We start from the raw sequence: 5,109 nt of genomic DNA, 5'->3' as shown, positions 1-5,109 counted from the left end.
CCCAGCCCTTCTGCCAGGCACATCCTGATTTTTTTCTTTTGCGTTTGCCAGCAGATCATGGCAATGCAGCCCTTTGCCCAAAGGGGCCCACAAAACTTTGTGTTTTATGGAAAATGACACTGCAAAGGCCCCGTGGGATGGCAGGTTACAGCTTCTGACTATTCCCCACTGCTTGCACCACAGGACAACACGACATTTGTAATGACTAAACTGTACAAAAACGTAGCAGCAGCTCTAGGAATTCCTTTTGGCAAATGTTGGTCACAAGCCCAGCAAGGAGTCAAAAGTCCAAGTGCTGCGCAGCTGTAGCTAAGCTACTTAGCAGGTGCTCTCCCCCATCCCTCCCTCTCTCTTTGCTCCCAAAATGAGGAATAAGGAAGCAGGAACTGGGGTGGCTGCAGGGACAGCCCTGTTTGGTGTCTTCAGAAACTGCAGGCAGGACTATGAAACAAACGCTTACTGTTCCAACTACAGTCTTCTTGTCTTGTCTTCATTTGGCAGAGAAGTCGCTGGGAAAGGATTCTTCTCATCCCCTGCAGATCCCTGAAAAACCATAGAGAGAAAGCTGGTCAGAGAGGGATGCCTAAAGCAATTCCAAAGCCCGGCTATCCTAAATTTCCAGAGAAAATGTTCCTTTCTCCCAGGCATAGTCTATGCTCCAGGATCTCCCCCTCTTGCCTCCTTCCCCAGCAATCCCTCCAATAATGGAAATGGAACCTTGGCTTCTCACTTGGCAACTCACAGTGCTTTGGAATCATTAAACTTCTCCCAAGCATGGAGAAATTCAGCAGCAGGTTTCCTTCTCAGTGGCTGAGAGAGCAGTGAGGGCTGGAAGGAGGAAAATTATCAGGAAAAAATGAGCTATTAGAAGGCAGCAAATACAGTGTGCACAGCCTGGCTTAACTCACAGCCCCACCCTCCCCCAAACATCCTAAATCCCACACCCCAAGCCAACAGTAAACACCCAAATTTTAACAAGCAGCCAGTAAAATCCAATTTTATAACCCAGAAATGCAAAACTTCAAGGGTTATGAACTATTTTGTAAGCAAGCTATAAAACTTCAGGCCCAGGTAGCAGCCACACCCACAGGTTTGTTGTTTCTTATTTTTAAACAAGATTTAAAAGATTTCTGTTTAGAAACACACTCCTTTTTGCACCAGTCTTGCATTTGCAGTTGGCTGCAATCAGAAAGTGTTACTTATCTGAGAGGATGTTTCTGAAGATAATCACACAGCACGTGTGGGTTGCAGGAATCCTCCTGTCAGCTCTCCTGGATATCCATGGTGATGCCCTGGGATTGTTCCCTGTGATCTTCCTCCACTTTCCTGTGCTTGGATCCTGGTTCCTGGCAGGGTTATCCGTGGCAGGCAGGTCCAGGTTGTCAGTCTCGGTTCTGAGTCTCTTTTGGGTTGAGTTTGGTGCACGTTGTGCAGCAGTCATGGCCAGCAGTGGTGGCAGCACCACATTCTTCCTCTCAGATTGGAATGAAGCTTCTGATGTGCTGGACAAGAGAAGGAAATTCATTAATATGATGCACATACAATGTTCTTAAAAACTTGGCTACATCCTGTACCAATTCTCACCAGTGTCTCAACTAGACAACGCTTCCAAAGCTGAGAGGCTTCAAGTGACAGGGACTTTTAATTGGCAGGGATTTTAACATTCAATAACACAATAGCCTAGCAGATTTCTGATCATCTGAAATCAGGATGACCAGGGAACTCTGGCAGCAAGAAGCAGCACCGAATAGCCCTCAACCTTGTTTCGCTACTGCTCATTTCCACCATTTTTAGTCAGCTTCTCAAAGTTTCCAAGAACACAGCAAGCAGTGAATCCCAGCTCATGGACTGGAGCATCAGAAGAGGAGGAAATGAAGTTAAACCCAGTGAGAAGGCTCAGATGTGGGGCTGCACTTCTTGCCTGACTCTGCTGTGCATGGGACAGTCCTCTCCCCTCTTTCAGCACCCACCTTTGCCATGCTTTGGTCCCTACACACTGCACACGTGCTCTCCAGCTGCTCTGCCTTGGCACAGCTGATACTGCACATCACATTGGACACAGAGCACAGCACCATCCCCAACCTGATCCAGAGCCCTCTCTGCCCAAAAACACCTCCTACCCCTCCCACTCCAAAAGCTAGCACATGACTAAGACAGCTGCTCATTTTCCCTAAGGAAAAGGGAGGAAAGAACTCCAGAATTAAAGCTTTGCCATTCCTACTGCAATTGGAACATCCCTTCCCCCAGCCAAACACCAACCCCAACACCTCTGAGCTTCCAGAAGATGTCAGGAGGGAAAGGTTCCCTACCCTCACCCACCTCCACCTGCAGAGCTGCTTTCTGCACTGGTTGCTTCCAGCATGGAAAGGCCAATCTGCAGCAGTTCAAGTTGCAGAAGGCACACAAAATTAAAAGCAAACTCCCAAGGGTCTGGACAGAAGATACAGTTCTTTTTCTCACCCTTCTGACTTAGATTTACACATCCCACCACTGCATACTCACTTCAGTTTACTGCACTCTTTGTTTGCTGAAGGCTGAAATTTTTTGGGGGACTTTTTCTCATTCCTTTTTCTTCCTGGGAGTATCCCCCTTGTCTTCCCTCTAACAGGAAGAAAGAAAAAAGGGAAAAAAAATCAGTCAGGTCTTGAAAGTTCACATAAAGTACAGACCAGTACAGCTCCGTATGACAGATTCTGGTTGAAAACAGAAAAAATAACACATGGAGCTGTCTTTAGAGGAGAAAGATCATGGCTCTAGTGCCAACCTATGAAGGGAATCTCCACATGGGGTTTTCAAACACCACCTTGGTCATTGTCCAAACTCACCTCCCCTTGCCCCTCTCACCTTCTTCTTTCTAGGGGACTCCTCAGGATTCCTCAGGTCCAGCACCTTTGGAAGGTCCTCCTCACTGTCACTGGAGCTGACCTCTGTGTCACAGCCTGGGGAGCTGTGGCAGTCCCTGGAGCTCCCTGACTCTGAGCTGCTAAATTTTTCAATAAGAAAAAAATCATTGCAAAACTTCTTAGAAGTGTTTTCCTTGGGCACAGGAGATTACTTTCAAATTTCACAAGTAGATTTCTACAGTTTTCGTAGCTGTAGCTTTACTAGTCCTGCCAGGCTTCAAAACCATATCCAGGAATGATCAGATTCAGCTGGTATCCCTTAGCATTTATTTCTCTCAACGGCATTATTAGCAGGTTGACAAGCACAAAGTGTGATGTTAAGCACCACAGATTAAAAGAAGACTTTTTCAGTCTGGTACATGAAGACCTGGGGGCTTTTCCTTCACTTTCACTTTATTTTGGTTTTAAACACAGTCATTGTCATCATGACATGGTTTAGTGCACTTGGTGTTGTTGGATTAACTATAGGACTTGATCTTCAAGATCTTTTCCAACCTAAACCATTTCATGAGTCCATCAAGAAATAATAATTTTTCTGTTGGTGAAAATTCCCTGCATTGAAGTTTTATGAGAAAAATCTGACTTAAGATAACCCAAATTTTTGTTCATTCCAGGTTCTTTTCCCAGCAGAGATTGGAACAGAGTCTGCTTACTTACGATGTTCTTGGCTCAGAACTCAGCCACGTTTCTGAAGCTGCACCAGCCTGCTCTGGAAATCAAGAATGAAAAGGTTGTGTTTATTTACCTGACCTGTAGCATATTTTACCCTCTGGTCTCTGAGCACCAGATTAGACAGGTGCTTTCTTCCAGGAGGGGTTTGCCCCTCAAAGATCAAGATTGTTCATCACTCCAGATGGCAGTGATGAACAAAATACTGCTTGTCCTCTGCTGAACTGCTATCTTGAGTTCCAGGTAATGATTGTTTACAGTTTCTTAAGCCATTCCTAAATTCACCCCTGCTCAGCAAAGCAGAGGAAATCATGCTGCTTCATCAGTGTGAACGCTTGATGGTCTCTGCTACATATAACACACAAAATTACCTGTCAGCACACAAAGAACTGGGTTTTCTTTGCATTTCTACTTACCCTGCTTCTGTGCTGCACATCCATCAGGTTGGGACTCCTAGAATGAAAGGACAAAGTAATTTAGCATGTAGCTTAACAACACATCTACTGACTCCAAAACTGTGTTAATGGCACATTAGGGGTATGTGCATTTTGGAAGAAATATTTTTAAAACATTCTAAGAGATGCCAAACAGCTGAGCTGGACTTCTGCTCAGCAGAAAGATCTTTTGTAATTTATCAGAAGCCCTGGGAAAATTGGGCTGGCTTACCTTTGTTGCCACTGGAAGTCTGGAAATCTCTGCTTTAGTTGGTGTCTGAAGAGGTGACAGGAGAGGTGACAGGGGGCTGCTCATGTCCTGCAAAGAGAGGGAGAGAAGCAGCTCTCAGGAGTTTTGCTGATGGACACAGAGGGAGTTTCAGTCTTCCAGAGCCAGAGGGTTCCACCTCCTCATGGATTTGTACAGGAGATCTGGTATTGAAGAGCACCCACCTTCAAGATTCCTTCAATGGACTGCACATAAATGTGCAGGATGTGCTGAAACAAGAAAGAGGGAGCAGTGAGAGTTTGTTTGGATATTTTACTCATTGATAGCAAACAAGCAAGCACTCAGCAAACATTTGCTGATCAGCAGGTCTGGAAATGTCATGCAAGTCCATTCATAAAGAAATGCTCGTAAGGATTAAGAGCTGAAGCCACCACCGTCACCTCCTGTGAGATCAATGTCTGGCTTCCCTGGCAGTCAGGAAAGAGTTTCCATTGCTGACCTTTTATTCATATTCTCAAGACAGTATGTTTCTGCAGTCTGCTCCCTTGATTGAATATCACTCTCCTTTAGTTGCTTTTGAAGCAGCTAAGCTTTGCCTGCAAGGGCACAGGCTGCCTTTGCACATGAAAGAGTTGAGCAAAAAGTTTCATTAGTTAAGAAAAAACAGTTTAGAAATAACGGTTCCTAATTCTAGAGAAAATCTCAGTTCAGTTCTAGAGAAGGAGGAATATTTGTCATTGATTCAAATAAAATCAGACTCATCTTTCTGAAGTAAAAAATAAAAAAATAGCCCTGGCTAAAATGCAACCCTTGTAAGGTGCAGTTGGTGCTTGGCTTCCAGTTCAGAGCACTGCTCCTGCTCAGGTAACTCAGG

The 5,109-nt window shown here is 45.0% G+C and overlaps 1 long non-coding RNA gene across 1 annotated transcript; it reads right to left on the bottom strand.

The window, feature by feature from the left end:
• Nucleotides 1-3,561: 3,561 nt before the first annotated feature.
• Nucleotides 3,562-4,330, bottom strand: LOC148220253 (uncharacterized). The gene is made up of 3 exons (XR_015799098.1): nucleotides 4,239-4,330; nucleotides 3,989-4,025; nucleotides 3,562-3,612 (listed from the first exon to the last, which is right to left on the bottom strand). It is a non-coding gene; the product is annotated as an uncharacterized LOC148220253 (long non-coding RNA).
• Nucleotides 4,331-5,109: the final 779 nt, after the last annotated feature.

The sequence above is a fragment of the Sturnus vulgaris genome, chromosome W (genome assembly GCF_052056855.1).
Source record: "Sturnus vulgaris isolate bStuVul1 chromosome W, bStuVul1.hap1, whole genome shotgun sequence".
NCBI lineage: Eukaryota > Metazoa > Chordata > Aves > Passeriformes > Sturnidae > Sturnus > Sturnus vulgaris.
This window is presented reverse-complemented; position numbering and strand designations above follow the sequence as displayed.